We start from the raw sequence: 17,605 nt of genomic DNA, 5'->3' as shown, positions 1-17,605 counted from the left end.
CGCACTAGCTCCCAGCTTGCCCGAACACGCTAGCTCAGTAAACTAGTAAATCCAGTAAAGGAAAAACTTGAGACTGAAAGGTTTTAACAGTCATCCAAATGACTGAACGTAAACATTGCTACAGTAACATACCAGCTACTGTTGTTGACATTAGCTAGTGCTAACAGCTAGCTGCTAGTGCACTGCTACAACTACACCGACCCTAATAATACAGTTCTTGGTCATTGCCTGATAACAGCAAATTTATAACGGGCCATGTCTCAACAGACTAAGAAGTTATTTCAATGACATTTAACAACATTTTGTTTATCCTGAGGACCGAAAGTAAATGAAAATGTGAACAAACCTTAGCTGTAATAAGATGGTGACCACCGGCTCCAGGGACGACCCGCTGATGTAGGCATGTTACCCAGCCTGACACAAAATATTTTTAGGCATCCAAACTCTTATACGCTTTCAGATCAATACCTGTGTATGACGATGGGTTTTTAACGACATAGGTATACAGAGCATGTGGGCCGAAGTCAGGTAAAGATGAGGGCTTCGTGTACTTCCATACGTCAGTGAACAATTCTGGTGGAAGCAGGTAAATGTCGTTCTCTAAGCCTGCTAACCTCAATTTTTGCAAAAACCTCTCCCTCTGCTCGCCCTGTAAATGCCCTACATCGCTGGATAGTGAAGGTGTTTTCTGCATCTCTCTCCTTTTTCTTTTATGTTTTTCGTTTGTCGCCTTCCTTGCATTCAAACTGATTCGAGCCATGCCGTCCAAAAAGGCAGCATCACATGACTTGGTCACATGGGTGAAATACCTCAATTACAGGTACCTAGGCCAGAGGCTCACTGGAGCCGGGTATGGGCTGTGGTGGCTGGATGGTCTCCAGATTGCTTCCTTCAACTGTACACACAACACATAAGACATGCCACTGATGAACGAGAAAACACACTTCTTACATGGAACTTGAATGCCATATTACCCCGCACGTAGAGGGTGGACATTTCCACAGCACCAGGGGTGGATTGTAGGCCTCCTTCTACCCCCTCCATGATTGGCCTACCGCTATTGTTGGCGAGTGCCAACTCCTCGGCCACGGTAAGGGCTTCTGGTGCCCTCCCTCCTCCCGTGCACCTGGCGGCCACCTTTTTCTTGTTGGCTGTGAAAGACAAGCATCTTTTCATTATATATGCCTCACACACACACACACACACTTACCATTATGAATGATGTTTTTATACTTCATTTTCACCTGTTGCCAGGTGCGTTTGGCACTGCTGTTGCCTCTGAAATGTTCACAGGACATACACCAACTTAGTCAAAGGGGCTGAACAGTCAGTCATCCTAATTCATGTGACTCATGTGCACATATCAGCTTAAGTAGGCTACTCCATGAATTTACCATACCAAATTTTATTCAGGATTTTTCGGACATTAAACAAGCTATATATGACTGGGGCCACATCGAAGGACCATTTTCTGTGACTTGTGATTGATCATGAAGCTTTCTCTCATCCTATACTTCTGTTCTGGAACATGTAGAAGGGAGAATGTACTTACGCATTTACCCGATCGGCAATTCGTTGCCAACATGCTTGCTGCTCCTTATTGGCAGCCGCTGTGTTCGATTTTGTTCTTAATGTTGTTTTGAACTCCTCGTAGCTTTCCATTATAACCGTGCATTCTTCCTCCGTGAAGTACGGCGACCGTGCCATTGTGAACAGTGGTGATTTGCGCTGATAACCTCCCCTTTAACGTGAACGCGCATTAACCCTGATTAGGTTAACACAGGTTCAACAAATCAACTTCATAACTGGCGTCGTAGTACCGTTTAACCCCAAACAAGATAACCAGGTTTTGTCAACCCCAGTTTAGCGGGGGAACCCTGGGTTACTTCTGGGTAGGTTAACCTCCATTCGTAGTACAGGGCCCTGCAGTCAATTTAGACCCACCAATTAACCTAACCTGCATGTCTTCAGGGGAAAACAGAGCACTCAGAGGAAATCCACACAGGCACAGGGAGAACATGCATACTCCACACAGAAAGGCCCCCATCAGCCACTGGGCTCAAACCCAGAACGTGCTGGCTGTGAGGCGACAGCGTTAACCACTACACGACTGTGCCACCGCCAACTGTTATAATGCTCCCCGAGCCACCATGTTGCACCCAAATCCAGACCTATAGTGCCCAATATCATTGAAGCTGTGATGGTACTGGAATAAACCTCAGATCCAAAATTGCAGAAGTGGACCATACCTATCTTGAAGAGAACTTGTTCCATGTTGATGGAAACAAAGGGTTTTGGATATCCAAGCTTGGTCAAAAGCAGCTTTCAGGTGAAATATATTATTTAAAGAGGTGCAAACAACAGCTTCAGAGGTTCCACTGAGAGTTGAACTCAGACCACTGGATTCAGAGTGCTAACCATTACACCATGACACAGCTGCGAGATTGTTTTTATGATCAAATTACTGCCATATAACTGACCTCGCTGTGGCAAAAAATTTAGCGCCCACTTGGTCAAAGGCATACACAAACCACCAATCCCAATACCGAATCAGGGATCTTCAGTCCAATACTCTCCCTACTGAGCTATTTCAGCATGCCCTACAGGGTTTAACTCATGGCTTCGTCCATGCAGTCAGAAACAGCCTTTGGCCCTTGTGAAATGTATGCAGCAAGCAGAAATTTGTTTTTGAGATCACATTCCATTATATTACATTATAGGCATTAAGCAGATGCACAACAACAACTCATCAGACTTGGAGGTAGACTGCTGGATTCAAGCTGCCACCAAAGCCTTCGGTGCTTTACAAAAGCAACTATGGTCTCACCATGACATCAAGAGAACCAGCAAGTTGAAAGTATACAATGCCGCAGTCTTATCACCTCTGCTTTACGCCAACGAATGTATGATGCTCTACGGTAAACACTTCAAGTATCTGACCAGGCTACAACTGCGACACCTGCATCAAATCCTCAAAATAAGATGGCAGGACAAGGTCCCTGATGTAGAAGTCCTCAGGCGAGCCAAAACAGTAAGTGTGGAAACCCTTATCACAGCCTCCCAACTTCGTTGGGCTGGACACGTCTGGCGCACGCTTGACACACGACTACCCGAAGCCGTTTTCTACGGAGAACTGAGCCTAGGAAAGAGGCTGACAGAAACAAGGCAGACAGAAACTGTGGTACAAAGACGTTTGGAAGAGGAACATGAAGAATGCTGTCATTATCGATCAGATGTGAGAAAGGGATGCATCGGTTAGAGCAACATAGCGAAGCAAAAAAAGCTCAGTGTTTGAAATTGAAGACAAGCATCAAAGGGAGTATAGGAGAGCTCACAAAACTAGACATTCCATTGCACCTCAACCGGGCCATTCATGCCACCGCTGCGGACGACTCTGTCGCTCTGGTGCGGGCCTCGCGGCCCATCTGTGTTTCTGTGCATCCTAATGAAGCAGGCATCATCGCTAGCAATAGACAGCCAACAAAGGGTTGCGGACAACTGGCACCATTGGTGGGGCCCCTTTGGCTATTCTGTCATAAGAGCAGGGTTGCCTGAGATTGATGACCCAGGACAAAGCGTGCAATGGTTGACAGAAATGATTTCGAGTAATCCTGACAAGTCCATCATGCACTTGTGCAATGAGCTAAGACTGTTGCATGATGCAAACACCGGTGAGGCATTCCCAAACCCAGTTGTACGGGTGAATGGTTTCAAAAGGGACATGGATTGTCGCCGATGAGGCATTCGTGAAACTTATGTTGAAAAGTCCAACATTAGAAGACTGATGGCAAATGACAGGGGGGGATGAAGTGCTAGGAACCTGTCTCTATCACTGTAATGGTCCCTATACGTGGCGCAAATTGACATGGGACAGAAGAAGAAAAGAAACTGGAAACACCTGGATTTGTCTGGACTGAAACGGGCTGACATATTTTTACTACTGATTTGCTTCCTCTTGTTTAGCAAGCCAGCCATGCTTCTGCTGCATCCTTGTGTGTACTCTCAATTAATGGGATCTTGGAAATTTTGGTGTTAGAAGAAATCTGCTTGCCCCTCACTGCTAAACACATGCAATCGTGAATTTCAAAAGCCTCTGGACAAAGCCTTTCTCTCATCAAATTTGACACACAAACACTGGCTTAAGAGTCCAGTGCCTCATCGATGAGGCCACTGCGACATAGGCCTTGACCTCAAATGACCAGCATCAATAGCACTAACACTCATGTGAAGGGGAAACAAAAGCCATCTTGGCCATCTTTCTATTTAGGGCATGAAGCCCCTATTAACCCCCATTCTATTAGATATCTGCGTGAACGCAGGTTCATGTCACCTTTGAATTCTTCACAAAATCTGTATAACTTTATTGATTTTACTGCTTTCAACAAGGGCTGTAACTTCATTGTCTTGGTATGTGATTCAAGTTAGGGAGTAGGACCTGTGATTCCCAGGAGAGACGCTACACTGTGTCCACTATCATAACTAGCAAGAAAATCTTGTGTTTATTTCTCCATGATTTATGACTATTACAATGATTCAATTCACTATATTCTACTGGAAAGAAGGCATCCAAAAAAAAACCCCAAAAACAGGTTCAGGGTGACTTATTGTTTACAGGCCCCCGGGGCCATATTCTGAGTTTCTTTCTGAATTTGCAGATTTTATCTCAGATCTGGTTATTTACTTAGACAAAACTTTAGTTGTCTGAGATTTTAATATTCACTTTGATCACCCAGAAGACCCTTTGAAAACAGTGTTTGTGTCCATTTTAGATTCAGTAGGGATTAATCAGGATGTCATAGGACTGACCCATAATGGTCGCCACACCCTCGATCTAATACTAACATTCGGGTTAAATGTAGAAAATATAATCATACTTCCACAGTCTGAAGTTATCTCAGATCATTATCACATCTCATTCAAAATATGTCTTAGTAATAATAATGCACCTCACCACGCTACTGTATTAAATGTACATTCATGTCAACTACTGCACAGAGCTTTATAAATGATCTCCCAGAGTTATCAACTTTGATTGGGTCACTGTCGGCCCCTGCAGAACTTGATCAGGGAACTGAATGCTTAGAGTCAACGTTCCGCCATACTTGATCTCATTATCCACCATAAGCTAATGTAGCTCCTCTTAAAAGGAAAATGTTCAGAGTCAAAAAATTAGCACCCTGTTGTAATGAAGACACTCACACTTTAAAACAGACCACTTGAAAATTGGAACGTAAATGGTCTCATCTCATCTCATTATCTCTAGCTGCTTTATCCTGTTCTACAGGGTCACAGGCAAGCTGGAGCCTATCCCAGCTGACTACGGGCGAAAGGCGGGGTACACCCTGGACAAGTCACCAAACGTAAATGGTGTCAAACAAAATTGGTAGCTTTCAAATTAGCATGGAAGGAGAGTTTCCTGAAGTATAGAAAAGCTCTAAGTGCTGCTAGATCAACTTATCTCCCCTCCCTAATAGAAGATCAAAAAATAATCCTAGATTCCTGTTTAATACTGTAGCAAAATTAACCAGGAATAAGTCCACTATAGACACATGCATACCTGTAGTATGTAGTAGCAACGACTTCATGAATTTCTTTAATGACAAAATTGAGAATACCCGACAAAAGACTCAAACTACTAATTTAAGGTCAGACAATGTAAATGACCCTGTAGTTAACTGATAGAACTGTGTCAGATCAGCAATTAGAATGTTTTACTCCCCTTAGGGAAATTGAATTACTTTCATTAATCTCCGCATCAAAAGCCTCAACTTGTGTACTAGATCCCTTGCCTACATGTCTATTCAAAAAGATAATACCCAAAGTAATTGAACCACTTCTAAAAATAATACATTCTTCTCTTAGGATTGGCTATGTACCCAAATCCTTTAAACTAGCAGTTATTGATTAAAAAACCTGAGCTTGATCCCTGTCAGCTGTCCAATATCAAACCTCCCCTTTATCTCCAAGATCCTTGAAAAAGCTGTGGCACAGCAGTTATGCTCATATTTACATAGGAATAACGTCCATGAAATGTATCAGTTAGGATTTAGACATCATCATAGCACAGAGACAGCACTGGTTAAAGTAGTAAATGACCTACAGTTGGTGTCTGATCAGGGCTGTCTCGCTGCTTGTGTTGCTTGACCTTCGTGCAGCATTTGATACCGCTGACCATTCCAGTCTTCTGGATAGACTAGAAAATGTTGTGGGAGTTAAGGGAACGGCCCTCTCCTGGCTCAGCTCTAATTTAACTGATCGCTATCAGTATGTTGATGTAAATGGTGCTTTTTCTAGACATACTGAGGTAAAGTTACAAGGTTCTGTCTTGGGTCCACTGCTTTTTTCTTTATATATGTTACCTCTGGGTGATATTATTTGTAAACATTGTATTATTTTCCACTGTTGTGCTGATGACACACAGTTGTGTGGTTCTGCAAAACCTGATGAGAGACACCAGCTTAATAGAACTGAGTAATGTGTGAAGGACATTAGACACTGGATGCTTATTAACTTCCTTCTGCTTAACTCTGACAAGACTGAAGCACTTGTACTCGGACCACATGCAGCTAGAAGTAAGCTTTCTGATTACACAGTAACTCTGGATGGCCTTTCTGTTTCTTCACGTGCAGCAGTAAAAGACCTCGGAGTGATTATTGACCCCAGTCTTTCATTTGAAAATCACATTGATAACATTACCTGGATAGCTTTCTTTCATCTCAGAAATGTTGCTAAGATAAGAAATTTAATGTCACTCCATGACGCGGAAAAAAACTAGTTCATGCTTTTGTTACCTCCAGGTTGGATTACTGTAAAACCTTACTGTCTGGATGTTCCAATAAGTGCATGAACAAGCTCCAGTAAGTTCAAAATGCAGCAGCAAGAGTCCTTACTAGAACTAGAAAATATGACCACATCACGCCTGTCTTATCCACACTGCATTGGCTCCCAATCAAATTTCGTATCGATTATAAAATACTACTATTGACCTTTAAAGCGCTGAATAGTCTCGCGCCACAGTACCTGAGTGAACTTCTGCTCCTCTATGACCCACCATTCCTACTGAGATCAAAGGGTGCAGGCTATCTGCTGGTTCCTCGTATAGTGAAGGTTGCATCAGGGGGCAGAGCCTTTTCTTACAAAGCCCCAGAGTTATGGAACAGCCTTCCAAGTAGTGTTCGGGAATCAGACACAGTCTCAGCCTTTAAGTCTCGGCTGAAAACATATCTGTTTAGTCAAGCCTTTTGTTAATTGTGTTTATGAGGTAAATGTGTAGATCTGGAGGGTCCTCAGACATAGATTCTTTGGTAAACTGGGATGTATGGATGCTGTCAGTCCCCACTCGCTTGCTCACTCGAGTCTGTTGAGGATGTAGTGGATGGCTGTTTTATGTCTCGGGGCTCGCTCATCCCTGTGTTACCTTCTGGCGCTCCCCTTTTAGTTATGCTATCATAGTTAGTTTTTGCCGGAGTCCCTGCTTGTACTGTGCAATATGTATACGGGTACTGTTCCTACTTATTCAGGTGATATTGGGCATACCTAACAACCTGCGTTTTCTCTCGCTTCCCCCCCCCCGATCTTTCCGTCTGAGTTACATGTCTGTCCTGGGATCAAGATGCTGAACTCTTCTGCTCCTTGGAACTGCCTGATCCATCCTGGTGCCCTGTGTCTGGTTGGAGTCTCATCGCATCGTTCCTGTGGAGGATGGCCCCATGTGGACAGCTGAAAGTCACACTTGGAGGATTCTCTGGACACTTACAGTAATGCTTTTATGGCTGAGGACTACAGTTGACTTGCTAACTTTAGGACTACAGTTGCCATGAACAGTTTTGCACTCAAGTTTCCATCAATGAAGAGTTTATAACATCAATGAAACTGACTTCATGTTAAAACTGTTAATGTTATAGTCATGTTGTCTGTTGTTGACCAAATAAGGATGGGTTCCCTTTTGAGTCTGGTTCCTCTTGAGGTTTCTTGCACATGTCATCTGAGGGAGTTTTTCCTTGCCACTGTCGCCACAGGCTTGCTCATTTGTGATAGATTAGGGATAAAATTAGCTCATGTTTTAAGTCGTTAAATTCTATGAAGCTGCTTTGCGACAATGTTTATTGTTAAAAGCGCTATACAAATAAACTTGACTTGACTTGAAAGTCCCTGCATTTGACTGTGCAAAACTCCCAACACCATTCTGTTAACATATATAGGTGCAAATATCAAGAAATAAAAGCTGAAATTCTGACCTATCACATATAGAAGGCAAGCCAAGAAGCCTTTATTTGTCACATGTAATTCTTAAGCACACAGTGGAATTTAAAATCTGTGTTTAATGCATCTGGAGCAGTGAACACACACCCACACACACAAGTGAGCAATGAGCACACACACATAACCAGAGCAGTGGGCAGCTATGCAACAGCACCCAGGGAGCAGTTGTGGGTTAGGTGCCCTTGCTCAAGGACACTTCAGCCTAACCTCAGGCCATGGCTACCCCATAATAACCAAACTGCATGTCTTTGAACTATGGGGGAAACCAGAGCACCCAGAGGAAACCAGCACAGGCACAGGGAGAACATACAAACTCCACACTGAAAGGCCCCCCTCAGCCAATGGGTTCATTGCATTCAAGGCATTCTTCATGTTCCTTTTCCAAATGTCTTTGTACCTCAGTTTCTGTCCTCCTTTTTTCTGTCAGCCTCTTTCCTAGGCTCAGTTCTCTGTAGAAAACGGCTTCGGGTAGTTGCGTGTCAAGTGTGCGCCAGACGTGTCCAGCCCAACGAAGTTGGGAGGCTGTGATAAGGGTTTCCACACTTACTGTTTTGGCTCGCCTGAGGACTTCTACATCGGGAACCTTGTCCTGCCATCTTATTTTGAGGATTTGATACAGGTGTCGCAGTTGTAGCCTGGTCAGATACTTGAAGTGTTTACCGTAGAGCATCATACATTCGTTGGCGTAAAGCAGAGGTGATAAGACTGTGGCGTTGTATACTTTCAACTTGCTGGTTCTCTTGATGTCATGGCGAGACCATAGTTGCTTTTGTAAAGCAATGAAGGCTTTGTTGGCAGCTTGAATCTGGCGGTCTATCTCCAAGTCTGATGAGCTGATGTTGTGCATCTGCTTAATGCCTATAATGTAATATAATGGAATGTGATCTCAAAAACAAATTTCTGCTTGCTGCATACATTTCACAAGGGCCAAAGGCTGTATCCGACTGCATGGAAGAAGCCATGAGTTAAACCCTGTAGGGCATGCTGAAATAGCTCAGTAGGGAGAGCATTAGACTGAAGATCCCTGATTCAGTCCCGAGTATTGGGATTGGTGGTTTGTGTATGCCTTTGACCAAGTGGGTGCTAAATTTTCTGCCACAGCGAGGTCAGTTATATCGCAGTAATTTGATTGTAAATACAATCTTGCAGCTGTGTCTTGGTTCTATGGTGTAATGGTTAGCACTCTGGACTCTGAATCCAGTGGTTTGAGTTCAACTCTCAGTGGAACCTCTGAAGCGGTTGTTTGTACCTCTTTAAATAAGGCATTTCACCTGAAGGCTGCTTTTGAGCAAGCTTGCATATCCCAAACCCTTTGTTTCCATCAACATGGAATAAGTTCTCTTCAAGATAGGTATGGTCCACTTCTGCAATTTTGGATCTGAGGTTTATTCCAGTACCATCACAGCTTCAGTGATATTGGGCACTATAGGTCTGGATTTGGGTGCAACATGGTGGCTCGGGGACCATTAGAACAGTTGGCGGTGGCACAGTCGTGTAGTGGTTAATGCTGTCGCCTCACAGCCAGCATGTTCTGGGTTTGAGCCCAGTGGCTGATGGGGGCCTTTCTGTGTGGAGTATGCATGTTCTCCCTGTGCCTGTGTGGATTTCCTCTGGGTGCTCTGTTTTCCCCTGAAGACATGCAGTTTAGGTTAATTGGTGGTTCTAAATTGACTGTAGGTGTGAATGGTTGTTTGTCTTTATGTGTTAGCCCTGTGATGATCTGATGACTTGTCCAGGCTGTGCCCTGCCTCTCCCCAATAGTCAGCTGGGATAGGCCCCAACTTGCTTGCGACCCTGTACAAGATAAGTGGTTACAGACAATGGATGGATGGATGGAAAGCATAATTGGCTGTGCCCCTTGAACCATTTCAGAGTGATAACTGCCCATCAATGTTTAACTCACTTGGTCTGCTCACATGGTGTGATGGACCATCCATTGTACCCTCTGTTGCCACATTGGATTGTGTGGGCTGGGCTGTGAACAAGATCAAGTTCTGATCAGATCCTGTGCACTTTAAATGAAAAACACCTGAGTCAGTCCCCTCAGAATGAAATAGTTGTCAACTGGTGAATTCTCACTATGGACTTTCTGGAAAAGAAGTCAGCTATTGACTGTATTATTTAGTGGTGAATAAGAGAAGAGAAAAGAAAAAGAACATCTATCTGTCTATCATACCCTAACAATGGCTACTACCTTCCTGGATCCTTTGGTAATTGCTATGTTTTGGAGTTGTTTTGAGTGATTCAAGCAACTAAAGATACCTTTTAGAGTTTATGAAATTAAAGTTACTTTCAACATGAAGCACAATTAGATTAATTGCGAAAGGAGCACTGATTTTTAAGAGATTCATTAGTGCTTCTCTTTGAGGCAATCTCACGTGTGTATTTGAATTTCCTGCATCCTGCAATCAGTTGAGTTACTGTATTTCAATGGCACATCCAGATACAAGGAATCGATTGACATTTTGCAAAACAACCAGAGAATCTCTTGTTTTGGACAACATTTCCCTCAACAGAATAAGGCTTCCCCTGTCCTGAAAACAACAGGACCTGTAAAGTAGGGAACTGGCCAGTACAGGGACCGAACCTGTGACCTTGGCGTTATTAGCACTACACTCTAACCAACTGAGCTAACTGGCCACAAATAAAAGATGTCATGGCTGCTGAGGTGCTTCACTAAATAGTGATGAGGCAGTGACTTTCCCTTGAACAGATGTCTTTTCTCTTGATTATTGTTTTGAGGCCCTTAGTTCGACCCACTCACATATTTACACAGGGGGATGAAAATCCCAACATCCAGTCTGAAAAACATATTCTATCTACTGAGCAAAGTCAGCATGGATAGCTTTAACAATGTGAAAGAAGGATGCACACCTATGTAAGTACAATGCCACCGTCCCGTCTAGAAACTACAAATCCCATCAACCAACTTCCGCATTGACCTCCGTCACGCCTGGGCGGGATCAGCTACCTCACTTCCTCCATGACTCCATAAGTAACTAAGGCATGCTACTCTCTTTCTCTTTTGGCACCACGTGAGCTCATCACATGGACACAAAGAGATCTGCTCGTCAGAGCACCCCAAGATAAAGACGTCTTACTTGCAAGAAACAGAATTTAACGCATTTTCTTTTGTTTACCACTGGCCACGGTAAAAAAATACAGAATCGCGCGATTTAACTCAGATTGAGTACAACCGGTTTCTTTTTCATTTATTCATAAAGTAACATTACGACTGCAGCCCAAAGCAGTTAATTTAAAGTTAGAAGCGACCGGATTCCTTCTGACTAAAAGCGCTGTGCACATTGTTTGATCAGAAACTTTTCTTCACAAACGCTGAAGTTTGGACCAAGAATTCTCTGCTTTCTACGGAAACAACCCACATGCTCTGGTGGATTCAGAAGTTTTGGAACATCTCTATAGTCTTGCATATCAGCAAGATACTGGAAGTAAGACTGGCTTTTTTGAGCACAAAGACTAGTCTTAGGAATTAGCTTTATGAAGTCATGTGAATTTAAACTCAGGAACGGTTTAATTTTGTACACTGTAGACACTTAGGATGTTGAATCGATTATTGTTCTATTTGTGTTGATCTCTCAATTGTTAATAGATAGGCTTTTGCATGCTCTTGCTATCCTTTCTAACCTTTAATTTCATTATTACACATATTTTGACCTCATCAAGATTTCAGTGATTTTGGTAACGTTATAAGTAGTGGGTTAGAATACCACGAGGTGGTCACCTTTGTCTCAGCCATGTGGTCACCCCACCCCCCACACGCACCCTTTGTTCTCCTTAAAACACGTGGTGACCCCTCCTCCTTCGTTCTTTACCACGAGGTCCTTTGTCTCAACTTTAGATAACATTCCAAGCCCTGATTCAGTTCAAACTTTATAGTGCATTTTCCCGTGCCCACATTCAAACCCACACATATCACTGATGACCATTTGAATGTATTTCAACTGCTAATACTCAATTTTTGAATCACACACACACACACACACACACACACACACACACACTTTTTCTCACCCTCTCTCCTCTCACACACACACACACACGCTCTCACACATAAACATACCTCACTGTTTGCTGCTGACCATTTGAAGATTTCACCTGCTATTATTCATTTTTATCTTTGTTATAATAAATTAAATTAATTGTTAAACTGTGTCTGTGTTGTTCCCATATTTTTGAAGTCATCCAATCTCAAAGAATTCCAAGGTGTATATGAACGCCATTGGTTGCAGTATTTAGGTAATACGGTAGTGATCATAACAATTTGGAATATACCATAATTTAGCTGTTGGGTAATTTATTATTAAGCATCAAAATTAATGCCATTATTAATGAGACTGATTTAATGCTTTAATGAGACTGATTTAATGACATTGATCACTTAAGACCAATTGCACATACATATAACCTACATCTACTTCCCTTCTTCAACATGGTGGTCCAAAAGCCACCATGTGCTCTGAAGAACCACTTCTCGCCAACCTCGACCCAATTGCTCTCAGTGAACAATAAAGCAACATCTGCTTCCTGAAACATGCATCAAAAGAAGGAGAAGCAGGCCAAGGATCCCATGTCAGGAAATTAGGTAGTTTTAAAAGACCGGAGCCTTGAAGATCACCGAGGGAAAGGTTTCTTCCTGTCCTGAAAACAACACATCCAATAAAGGATGGAAATGGCCAGTACAGGGATGCATTTATGGCTGAGGACTACAGTTGACTGGCTAACTTTCGGACTGCAGTTGTCATGAACGGTTTTGCACTCAAGTTTCCATCAATGAACAGTTTATAACATCAATAAAACAGACTTGATGTTAAAAATTTTATAATCACGCTGTTTTCACCCAAATGAGCTTCTTCAAAAAAAGCTTCTGCTCACAGTCTGACCATGGGTTGTGACCAGCAACCAAAATCAAATCAGGTTGCAAGATCTTGAAAGGATTTAGGTGCAAAGTTGCACTTAATAAGTACAAACTGCCTTGGTATGAGCAAAGAAAATGCAATCATGACGAAATATTTCATGATTTCATCAGCAGATGACCATTTGCAGATGGATCTTTGACTTTCTGACAGGCAAATAATCGGACAGGTAGTGATAATCGGTAGCCACACTTCCTACTCACTGATCCTGAACACAGGTGCACCACTGGGCTGTGTGCTCAGTCCCCTCATGTACTCCTTGTTTGCCCACGACTGTACTGCTAAATACAGCGCCAACATCATCAACAAGTTTGCTGATGGCACAACCATCTTGGGCCTCCTTACGGACAACGATGAGACAGCATGCAGAGAGGAAGTGAAGGCATTAGCCAGCTGGTGCCAGGACAACAACCTCTCTCTCAACGTCAGTAAAACTAAGCAGATGATAGTGGACTACAGGAGACAGCAAGGGAGGACACACTAGCCCATCTAGTCTTAGACATTTTTAGGGTATCATTTGTGACAATATCACAGACAGATGGTCTTCTTCTTTGTATCTTCTCTTCTCTTATTCACCATGAATAAAAATAATAGTAATAAAAAAGCCCCAAGACAAGGAATGACATTTTCAGCCTTGACTTTGCTCCATTTTTGCAACCGCTCAGGGATTAATGCATTGGACCTGAAATGAACTGGGGTTCTTTTCAGTGCAAGTTGAAGCCTGCCTTCATGGTGTAAGCTGTTGGTGTCAACTGACCCTTTTTTAGTGTTTGCCAATTAATTTCACCAAGGGTGTCATGTATTTCATTTACGTTACAGAACTTTGAAAATGAGAATGCTGTCAGATTTGTGGAAATCCCTGATTCACAAATGTGGTCCCAGAATATGTTCAGTGCAGTAGATTTGATATTGTTTCCTCATCAAACGCATGCACTTCCCCCAGAACTGCTGGTAATTCGCAGAAGAATAGAATGAGGTGTGTCTGGAGAAGAGAAAATATAATAGAGGGCAGCACAAGTTGCTTGGAAACCATCCATGAAGGCAGAAAACCCTTTTGCCTTCTTACACTCACAGCTAATATACCCTCCCCGTTAGGGAATCAAACCCTGGTCTTCCACCTGATAGGTAGAGATACTAGCCACTATACTAACGAGGACAAAGGTCGCCACCTTGTACAGATCATGGACAGTTCCGAAAAAATAAAAAATAAAAAACCCAAGACAAGGAATGACCCTTTCGGCCTTGACTTTGCTCCATTTTGGCAATCAGTCAGGGATTAATGCATTGGACCTGAAATGCACTGGGGTTCTTTTCAGTGCAATTTGAACCCTGCCTTCAAGTTGTTAGTTGGTGGTGTCAACTGATGTTCGGTGCAGGAGATTTTTATATTGTGTCTTTATTGACAGTTTGTCCCTGCTCAGAGAAATGCTGAAGATTGATTACTAAATTAAATAATAATGGGTCTTTTAGACAGCGCAGCGTGTTGTTCTGCGTAGCTCTTGACTCCCATCATGGACCCCAAACACTTCGGCACTGGCTAAAAAAGGTCTTCAGAGGCTCCATTTCCTGAGGACTCTGAGGAAAGCAAAACTGCCTCAACAGCTGCTGATGAACTTCTACAGGTGCACAATAGAGTCACTGATCACGCACTGCATCACTCGGGCTGCACCTTGGAAGATAAGAAGACCCTGCAGCGCATCATAAAAACAGCTCAGTGGATACAGGCACTCCACTTCCATCACTGGAAGAAATCCATCACTCCCGGTGCACTCGCAGAGCCATAAACATTATCAAGGATCCAACCCATCCTGGACACGGACTCTTTACCCCCTGGAAAGCGCTACAGAACTCTGTACACCCGCACAACCCAGCTGAGGAATAGTTTTTACCCCATAGCTATCACACTACTAAACTCACAGCACTCACTGCCTCCGCCAACTAATCCACAGGTCTGAACAGCACACCTCCACTCACTCACTGCTGCTATACTACTGTGCAATACAGCCCATGGCATTTGACCAGTTCTGTATATTCTGTGCTGTATATTATTATATCAACACTAGTGCAATAACATACTAGCACAATATTCCTCTATGTGCAATACTCATGCACTTTATCGTATACATAATCTTACTCCTTCATTTGTACATATTACCTCAATAATTCTGAACATCAGCACTATTTAATTTCTCCTAGGTTTGGTGAGAAAAGCAAATGCTAAACATCTTTTGCAATGCTCAGCTGTAAGTGTAGAGGTACAGTTTTGGTTTACCTATGGTATTTTTGTCAAAACTGAGTGTTTACTGTAACACAGATTTGAAAAACGATAGGCTTTAACACACCATTTATTGTGAGCATTGTGTTTATAGAAGAGAAAAGGCCTGGGAGTAGACAGTGCTGAGTGTGTTCATTAGAGCGCTGGCTTTATTTTGACAGATGGGTTTGATGTTTTGCATGTTGGTTTATTTTGCCCAACTGGTGAAATGAATAAGATTTCCCTGTAAGTGTAAGAATGAGGTTAGTGTTTGTGAAAATGCAGCTAATTTAGAACTTTATAGATTCTGTATTAAATTTTGCATTTGAGAGAGCTGATAAAGTAAGGTCTGATATTTGTTATTGCATTCCTTTCTGTGCTGGTGCTGGTAACTTAAAGAAGTAAGTGGCATTTTAACAACGCTGGGTCATTTTAACTCAGTGAAAAGAGTTATGCATTTCACCTGGCAGGTTGGGTTACTTTAACAAGGCCATTAATTTAAATTTACGTAATGGTTGGATTCTTATTTCAACCCAATATTTTGGTTATATTGAGTGCAATGCTGGGTTAAACTTACCAAATCAACGACTTGTTGTTTTTTATTGGCTCCTTTTTGTCCTTAATTAGTCATTAGCCTAACCATTGTTTATTCATTGTTAATCACCCACGTGCAATGAACCGGTGCTACAGGTGCTCTAGCCCCTGTCCCTTTTCTGTTTGCTGTCCAAAGTGCCCTTTTCATAGGGACTGTTTTGTTGTTGTTGTTGTTTTTTTTTAATATTTGTAAAAGATAAGTTAGCTCCAACATCAATATTCTCTACAATTTGACAATAATATATGAAATTATAGATTTATAAAATAACGTTTTTCTATGTAAATGCGGGCATCAATCCGTGACGTCATGCATTCAGTGAGCCTCCGTGCAGAAAGCGCATGCAGGCGGTTGACAGTGGGAGACAGTGCGAGGAACGGCATGGTAAGGTCACACTGAAAGTCTTCTTTCATTTCTTATCTGAACATGCAATATTGTGCAGCTTAGAACACAACAGTAAATGCGTAGGGTTGTTTATCATTTAATGAAGCCGCCTAGGCTATATTTAAACCGTTTGCTCCATCCATTTCATTAACGTGGCAGATTCGGAAACTTTAGTTTGAACGACGGCATTAATAACATATTCTAGCAGCTTCAAAAACTTAAGGCTGAATGACGACGTCCACAACATATTCTATCAAGACTATTATGTTATAGTAGCTTAGGTTAGTTGAGTTAAAACATAGAGACGCATTTTCTAAATAAGTGAAAGCCTGCATTATGCAAAGATGCCAAGGAAAGAGAGGATAAAGAAGCAGAAAGAGAAGGAGCTGCGGGAGGCAGCAAAAGGCAGTGGATCTCTGTCCAGTTGGGTCAGAAAGAAAACTACAGGTCAGACTAATCTTCACTTAGTGAAGATATCCATATTGAATACAGTGTTGTCATAGACATTTTCAAGAACATGGCAAACCGAAGACTGCTGCTTTGAAGAATACTGCAGCATTTAGATGGATCACACACACACACACACACACACACACACACAGAATGTTCAGTTACAATTGAAATTTAGTTTTGAATAAAGTTAACTTGTGTGAAAAATTTGTTCCAAGTGCCCTTTTTTGAATGTTGAGCCCCTGCCCCTCCAAAGGTCTTTGCACGGCCCTGTTGTTAATCATGGCTAATCTTTAATGATAAATTATTGTTGGTCACTATTAAATTAAGCGTGTTCAATCTGTAAGTGTTTACAGCTATATTGGATATACAGCTACACTGGCCTGTGCCAAATACTCTCATGATCTGACCAAATTGTGCAAGACATTACTTTCATTGTACCAGAATTTTTTTTTCCCTCTCCTTTATTATTATCCAAACAAAGCATGTCTTATTGTGATTTCCTATAGACCCTTTGCGCACAACCTGATGCATCATGTGATAATTTCACCTGGGTGACAAACAAACACAGTCTTTTGTGCAAGCAAGGCCTGGTCTGTCTTCAATATGGTTCATTTTTGCTTTTTTTTTTTGGTTGTTCAAATCGTTCAAATCGAGAAATAGATAAAAAGTTTTATCATATGCCTGCTATCAAAAAAATGTGAAAGAGAAGCAAATGCTTCAAGAACA

General features: G+C 42.2%; 1 protein-coding gene and 2 non-coding genes across 3 annotated transcripts in view; 1 reads left to right on the top strand and 2 right to left on the bottom strand.

Moving 5' to 3' along the window:
- LOC132867784 (histone H3-like) overlaps nucleotides 1-17,605 on the bottom strand; it is a 1,068,851-nt gene that overhangs the window by 129,307 nt on the left and 921,939 nt on the right. The gene's annotated exons all lie outside the window — the stretch shown is intronic.
- Nucleotides 9,421-9,492, top strand: trnaq-cug (transfer RNA glutamine (anticodon CUG)). Its single transcript has one exon. It is a non-coding gene; the product is annotated as a tRNA-Gln (tRNA).
- Nucleotides 10,829-10,902, bottom strand: trnai-aau (transfer RNA isoleucine (anticodon AAU)). The gene has a single exon. It is a non-coding gene; the product is annotated as a tRNA-Ile (tRNA).

Source organism: Neoarius graeffei, chromosome 19, assembly GCF_027579695.1.
Source record: "Neoarius graeffei isolate fNeoGra1 chromosome 19, fNeoGra1.pri, whole genome shotgun sequence".
NCBI lineage: Eukaryota > Metazoa > Chordata > Actinopteri > Siluriformes > Ariidae > Neoarius > Neoarius graeffei.
Note: the sequence above shows the minus strand (reverse complement) of the source record. Positions and strands in the feature narration are given on the sequence as shown.